The following is a 7,651-nucleotide window of genomic DNA, read 5'->3' on the forward strand; positions in this document are numbered from 1 at the left end:
ATCTTATTCGACAAGTGTTCTTGCCCATGGACGTTGAGGCCATACTGAGTATTCCCCTTTTGCATTGGTGGAGTTAGTGATTTTTGGGCCTGGTATTTCGAATAAAAGGGCTACTTCATCGTCAGTCCATCCTATCGAATGCTCATTGACACACAGACTCGAAGGGAGAACTAGCTTCATGGAATCCCCGAATCGCCAAACAGCCAACTAATACGTCTCCAACGTATCTATAATTTTTGATTGCTCCATGCTATGTTATCTACTGTTTTGGGCAATATTGGGCTTTATTTTCCACTTTTATATTATTTTTGGGACTAACCTATTAACCGGAGGCCCAGCCCATAATTGTTGTTTTTTTGCCTATTTCAGTGTTTCAAAGAAAAGGAATATCAAACGGAGTCGAAATCAACTGGAGAAGTTATTTTTGGAAGGAAAGCTACCGGATGGACTTGGACCCCACATCAGGAGCCAAGGGAGGTGCTCACGAGGGTGGGGGCGCCCCCCTAGGGCGCGCCCCCTGCCTCGTGGGGCCCCTGAAGCTCCACCGACGTACTTCATGCACCCATATATACTCACGTACCCTGAAACTTCCAGAACAGAGATTAGATCGGGAGTTCCGTCGCCAGAAGCCTCCGTAGCCACCGAAAGCTAATCTAGACCCATTCCGGCACCCTGCCGGAGGGGCAATCCCTCTCCGGTGGCCATCTTCATCATGCCGGTGCTCTCCATGAAGAGGAGGGAGTAGTTCTCCCTCGGGGCTGAGGGTATGTACCAGTAGCTATGTGTTTGATCTCTCTCTCTCTCTCATGTTCTTGAGGTGGTACGATCTTGATGTATCGCGAGCTTTGCTATTATAGTTGGATCCTATGATGTTTTCTCCCCCCTCTACTCTCTTGTAATGAATTGAGTTTCCCCTTTGAAGTTATCGTATCGGATTGAGTCTTTAAAGATTTGAGAACACTTGATGTATGTCTTGCCGTGCATATCTGTGGTGACAATGTGATACCACGTGATTCACTTGATGTATGTTTTGGTGATCAACTTGAGGGTTCCGCCCATGAACCTATGCATAGGGGTTGGCACACGTTTTCGTCGTGATTCTCCGGTAGGAACTTTGGGGCACTCTTTGAGGTTCTATGTGTTTGTTGAATAGATGAATCTGAGATTGTGTGATGCATATCGTATAATCATACCCACGGATACTTGAGGTGACATTGGAGTATCTAGGTGACATTAGGGTTTTGGTTGATTTGTGTCTTAAGGTGTTATTCTAGTACGAACTCCAGGGCTGTTTGTGACACTTATAGGAATAGCCCAACGGATTGATTGGAAAGAATAACTTTGAGGTGGTTTCGTACCCTACCATAATCTCTTCGTTTGTTCTCCGCTATTAGTGACTTTGGAGTGACTCTTTGTTGCATGTTGAGGGATAGTTATGTGATCCAATTATGCTATTATTGTTGAGGGAACTTGCACTAGTGAAAGTATGAACCCTAGGCCTTGTTTCCTAGCATTGCAATACCGTTTACGCTCACTTTTATCATTAGTTACCTTGCTGTTTTTATATTTTCAGATTACAAAAACTATTATCTACTATCCATATTGCACTCGTATCACCATCTCTTCGCCGAACTAGTGCACCTATACAATTTACCATTGTATTGGGTGTGTTGGGGACACAAGAGACTCTTTGTTATTTGGTTGCAGGGTTGCTCGAGAGAGACCATCTTCATCCTACGCCTCCTACGGATTGATAAACCTTAGGTCATCCACTTGAGGGAAATTTGCTACTGACCTACAAACCTCTGAACTTGGAGGCCCAACAACTTCTACAAGAAGAAGGTTGTGTAGTAGACATCAAGCTCTTTTCTGGCGCCGTTGCCGGGGAGGTTAGCGCTTGAAGGTATATCTTTAGATCTTGCAATCGAGTCTTTTAGTTTCTTGTTTTATCACTAGTTTAGTTTATAAAAGAAAACTATAAAAATGGAATTGAGTTTGTCTCATACGCTTCACCTTTTTAATATCTTTCATGAGTATGATGGAAAGGATAATGGTGCTCAAGTGCTAGAAGAAGAAATCTATAAAATGTTTGGCACTAAATATTTGAATGATGAGCATGATTGCAATGTTGTTAGTATGAATTCCTTGAATATCCATGATGCTAATGATATGCAAAGCCACAAGCTTGGGGAAGCTATGTTTGATGGAGATGATATTTTTTGTCCCCCAAGTTTTGATGAGCAAATTTATTATGATGAAAGCATGCCTCCTATCGATGATGATTATTGTGATGGCACGTATGCTTTAAAGAATAATGATAACAATGAAACTTGTCATCTTGATTTCAATTTTCAATCCCATGATAGTTACTTTGTTGAGTTTGCTCCCACTACTATTCAAGAGAAGAATTTTGCTTATGTGGAGAGTAATAAAATTTCTATGCTTGTAGATCATGAAAAGAATGCTTTAGGTGCTGGTTATATTGTTGAATTCATTCACGATGCTACTGAAAATTATTATGAGGGAGGAATATATGCTTGTAGGAATTGCAATAATATCAAGTTTCCTCTCTATGTGCTTAAATTTTTGAAGTTTTGCTTGCTTTACCTTCCTATGCAATTTGATTCTTGTTCCCATAAGTTGTTTGCTCACAAAATCCCTATGCATAGGAAGTATGTTAGACTTAAATGTGCTAGTCATATTCTTCATAATGCTCTCTTTATGTTACAATTCTTAGCCTTTATGTGAGCATCATTGAAATCATCATGCCTAGCTAGGGGCGTTAAACGATAGCGCTTGTTGGGAGGCAACCCAATTTTATTTTTGTTCCTTACATTTTGTTCCTTTTTAGTAATAAATAATTCATCTAGCCTCTGTTTAGATGTGGTTTTATGCTTTTAATTAGTGTTTGTGCCAAGTAGAACCTTTGGAAAGACTTGGGGAAAGTCTTGTTGATCATGCTGTAAAAAACAGAAACTTTAGCGCTCACGAGAATTGCTTCCATTTTTATTTGGAGAGTTATATTTAGTTAATTCCTTTTGCAGATGATTAATAGATAAATTCATCAGGTCCAGAAATTTATTTGAGAATTTTATGAGTTCCATAAGTATACGTTTGATTCATATTACAACAGACTGTTCTGTTTTTGACAGATTCTGTTTTTCATGTGTTGTTTACTTATTCTGATGAATCTATGGCTAGTAAAATAGTTTATAAACCATAGAGAAGTTGGAATACATTAGGTTTAACACCAATATAAATAAATAATGAGTTCATTACAGTACCTTGAAGTGGTGTTTTGTTTTCTTTCGCTAACGGAGCTGACGAGATTTCTGTTAAGTTTTGTGTTGTGAAGTTTTCAAGTTTTGGGTAAAGATTCGATGGACTATGGAATAAGGATTGGAAAGAGCCTAAGCTTGGGGATGCCCCGGAAGGCATCCCCTCTTTTGTCTTCGTTCATCGGTAACTTTATTTAAAGCTATATTTTTATTTACCACATGATATGTGTTTTGCTTGGAGCGTCAATTTATTTTGTTAGGATTTTCTTGCTGTTATTTAGAACAATGTTTTGCATCTTTTATTTCAATAAAAGTGGCATTGATAGCCTTTACAATGCCTATTTTACAAGTCTTCATGTTGCTGTTTGAAAACAGAAAGTTTACCGCTGTTGCAATAATTCCCTAGAAAAGTCAGAATGTGATAAAATGTTGAAACCTTTTGCATATTAAGATCTGATAAATTTAATACAGTGGTAATTTTCTTTCATAATTTTTGGAGCTAGGGAAGTATGGATATTGCTGCATTCTTTACAGACTGTCCTGTTTAGGCAGATTGCTGTTATATTTGCATTGTTTCCATATGTTTGCTTTTTTAATGATTCTATTTGAGGATAGGACTATTAAATATGCAGAGGCATTTAGTATGCAATGTTGAATAATAATTTTAGTGATTTGCTACAGTAGAGTAGGATAAGGTTTTTGCAATGGTTTATACTAACTTATCTCACGAGTCCTTGTTGAGTTTTGTGTGGATGAAGCTTTTGAGATTTAGGGAGACCGTGATATGAGAGGAATTAAGGAGACACAAAAGCTCAAGCTTGGGGATGCCCAAGTCACCCCAAGATAATATTTCAAGAAGTCTCAAGCGTCTAAGCTTGGGGATGCCCCGGTTGGCATCCCACCTTTCTTCTTCAACAACTATCGGTTAGTTTCGGTTGATCCTAAGTTTTTGCTTCTTCACATGATGTTTGCCATTCTTAGAATGTCATTTTATTTTGCTTTGCTTGCTGTTTGAATAAAATACCAAGATCTGAAATTCTTAAATGTTAGAGAGGCTTCACATAGTTGCATAATTATTCGACTACTCATTGATCTTCACGTATATCTTTCGGAGTAGTTTGTTGTTTGCTCTAGTACTTCACTTATATCTTTTTGAGCATGGTGGTAGTTTTATTTTGAAGAAATAGATGAACTCTCATCCTTCACTTATATTATTTTGAGAGTCTTAAGCAGCATGGTAATGTGCTTAATCCTAATATGCTAGGTATTCAAGATTAATAAAACTTTCTTATGAGTGTATTGAATAGTAAGAGAAGTTTGATGCTTGATGATTGTTTTGAGATATGGAGGTAATAATATCAAAGTCGTGCTAGTTGAGTAGTTGTGAAATTGAGAAATACTTGTGTTGAAGTTTGCAAGTCTCGTAGCATGCACGTATGGTAAACATTGTGTAACAAATTTGAAACATGAGGTGTTATTTGATTGTCCTCCTTATGAGTGGCGGTCGGGGACGAGCGATGGTCTTTTCCTACCAATCTATCCCCCTAGGAGCATGCGCGTAGTGCCGAGGTTTTTGATGACTTGTAGACTTTTGCAATAAGTATGTGAGTTCTTTATGACTAATGTTGAGTCCATGGATTATACGCACTCTCACCCTTCCATCCTTGCTAGCCTCTTTGGTATCGCGCATTGCCCTTTCTCACATTGAGAGTTGGTGCAAACTTCGCCGGTGCATCCAACCCCTGTGATATGATACGCTCTTTCACACATAAACCTCCTTATATCTTCCTCAAAACAGCCACCATACGTACCTATTATGGCATTTCATAGCCATTCCGAGATATATTGCCATGCAACTTTCCACCGTTCCGTTTATTATGACACGCATCATCATTGTCATATTGCTTTGCATGATCATGTAGTTGACATCGTATTTGTGGCAAAGCCACCTCTCATAATTCTTTCATACATGTCACTCATGCATCATCGCAATCCCGGTACACCGCCGGAGGCATTCATATAGAGTCATCTTTGTTCTAGTATCGAGTTGTAATCATTGAGTTGTAAATAAATAGAAGTGTGATGATCATCATTATTAGAGCATTGTCCCAAGTGAGGAATAAAAAAAGGGAAGGCCATAAAAAAAGAAGGCCCCCAAAAAAGAGAAAGGCCATAAAAGAATGGAAGGCCCAAAAAAATGAGAGAAAAAGAGAGAAGGGACAATGTTACTATCCTTTTACCACACTTGTGCTTCAAAGTAGCACCATGATCTTCATAGTAGAGAGTCTCTTGTTTTGTCACTTTCACATAATAGTGGGAAATTTTCATTATAGAACTTGGCTTGTATATTCCAACAATGGGCCTCCTCAAGTTCCCTAGGTCTTGGTGAGCAAGCAAGTTGGATGCACACCCACTTAGTTTATTTTATTGAGCTTTCATACATTTATAGCTCTACTGCATCCGTTGCATGGCAATCCCTACTCCTTGCATTAACATCAATCGATGGGCATCTCCATAGCCCATTGATTAGCCTCGTTGATGTGAGACTTTCTCCTTTTTGTCTTCTCCACATAACCCCTTCATTATTCTATTCCACCCATAGTGCTATATCCATGGCTCGCGCTCATGTATTGCGTGAAAGTTTATAGGTTTGAGATTACTAAAGTATGAAACAATTGCTTGGCTTGTCATCGGGGTTGTGCATGATGAGAGCATTCTTGTGTGACAAAGATGAAACATGACTAAACTATATGATTTTGTAGGGATGAACTTTCTTTGGCCATGTTATTTTGAGAAGACATAATTGCTTAGTTAGTATGCTTGAAATATTATCATTTTTATGCCAATATGAACTTTTGTCTTGAATCTTTCGGATCTGAATACTCATACCACAATTAAGAAGAATTACATTGAAATTATGCCAAGTAGCACTCCGCATCAAAAATTCTGTTTTTATCATTTACCTACTCGAGGACGAGCAGGAATTAAGCTTGGGGATGCTTGATACGTCTCCAACATATCTATAATTTTTGATTGCTCCATGCTATGCTATCTACTGTTTTGGGCAATATTGGGCTTTATTGTCCACTTTTATATTATTTTTGGGACTAACCTATTAACCGGAGGCCCGGTCCATAATTGCTGTTTTTTTTGCCTATTTTAGTGTTTCGAAGAAAAGGAATATCAAACGGAGTCGAAACGGAACGAAATCAACTGGAGAAGTTATTTTTGGAAGGAAAGCTACCGGATGGACTTGGACCCCACATCAGGAGTCAAGGGAGGTGCTTACGACGGTGGGGGCGCCCCCCTAGGGCGCACCCCCTGCCTCGTGGGGCCCCTAAAGCTCCACCGACGTACTTCCTGCACCCATATATACTCACGTACCCTAAAACTTTCAGAACATAGATTAGATCGGGAGTTCCGCCGCCAGAAGCCTCCGTAGCCACCGAAAGCCAATCTAGACCCGTTCCGGCACCCTGCCGGAGGGGCAATCCCTCTCCGGTGGCCATCTTCATCATGCCGGTGCTCTCCATGACGAGGAGGGAGTAGTTCTCCCTCGGGGCTGAGGGTATGTACCAGTAGCTATGTGTTTGATCTCTCTCTCTCTCTCTCTCTCTCTCTCGTGTTATTGAGGTGGTACGATCTTGATGTATCCCGAGCTTTGCTATTATAGTTGGATCCTATGATGTTTTCTCCCCCCTCTACTCTCTTGTAATGAATTGAGTTTCCCCTTTGAAGTTATCGTATCGGATTGAGTCTTTAAAGATTTGAGAACACTTGATGTATGTCTTGCCGTGCATATCTGTTGTGACAATGGGATACCACATGATTCACTTGATGTATGTTTTGGTGATCAACTTGAGGGTTCCGCCCATGAACCTATGCATAGGGGTTGGCACACGTTTTCGTCGTGATTCTCCGGTAGGAACTTTGGGGCACTCTTTGAGGTTCTATGTGTTGGTTGAATAGATGAATCTGAGATTGTGTGATGCATATCGTATAATCATACCCACGGATACTTGAGGTGACATTGGAGTATCTAGGTGACATTAGGGTTTTGGTTGATTTGTGTCTTAAGGTGTTATTCTAGTACGAACTCCAGGGCTGTTTGTGACACTTATAGGAATAGCCCAACGGATTGATTGGAAAGAATAACTTTGAGGTGGTTTCGTACCCTACCATAATCTCTTTGTTTGTTCTCCGCTATTAGTGACTTTGGAGTGACTCTTTGTTGCATGTTAATGGATAGTTATGTGATCCAATTATGCTATTATTGTTGAGGGAACTTGCACTAGTGAAAGTATGAACCCTAGGCCTTGTTTCCTAGCATTGCAATACCGTTTACGCTCACTTTTATCATTAGTTACCTTGCT

The sequence above is a fragment of the Triticum urartu genome, chromosome 1A, assembly GCF_056163025.1.
Source record: "Triticum urartu cultivar PI428250 chromosome 1A, HENAU_Tu73, whole genome shotgun sequence".
Classification (NCBI taxonomy): Eukaryota; Viridiplantae; Streptophyta; class Magnoliopsida; order Poales; family Poaceae; genus Triticum; species Triticum urartu.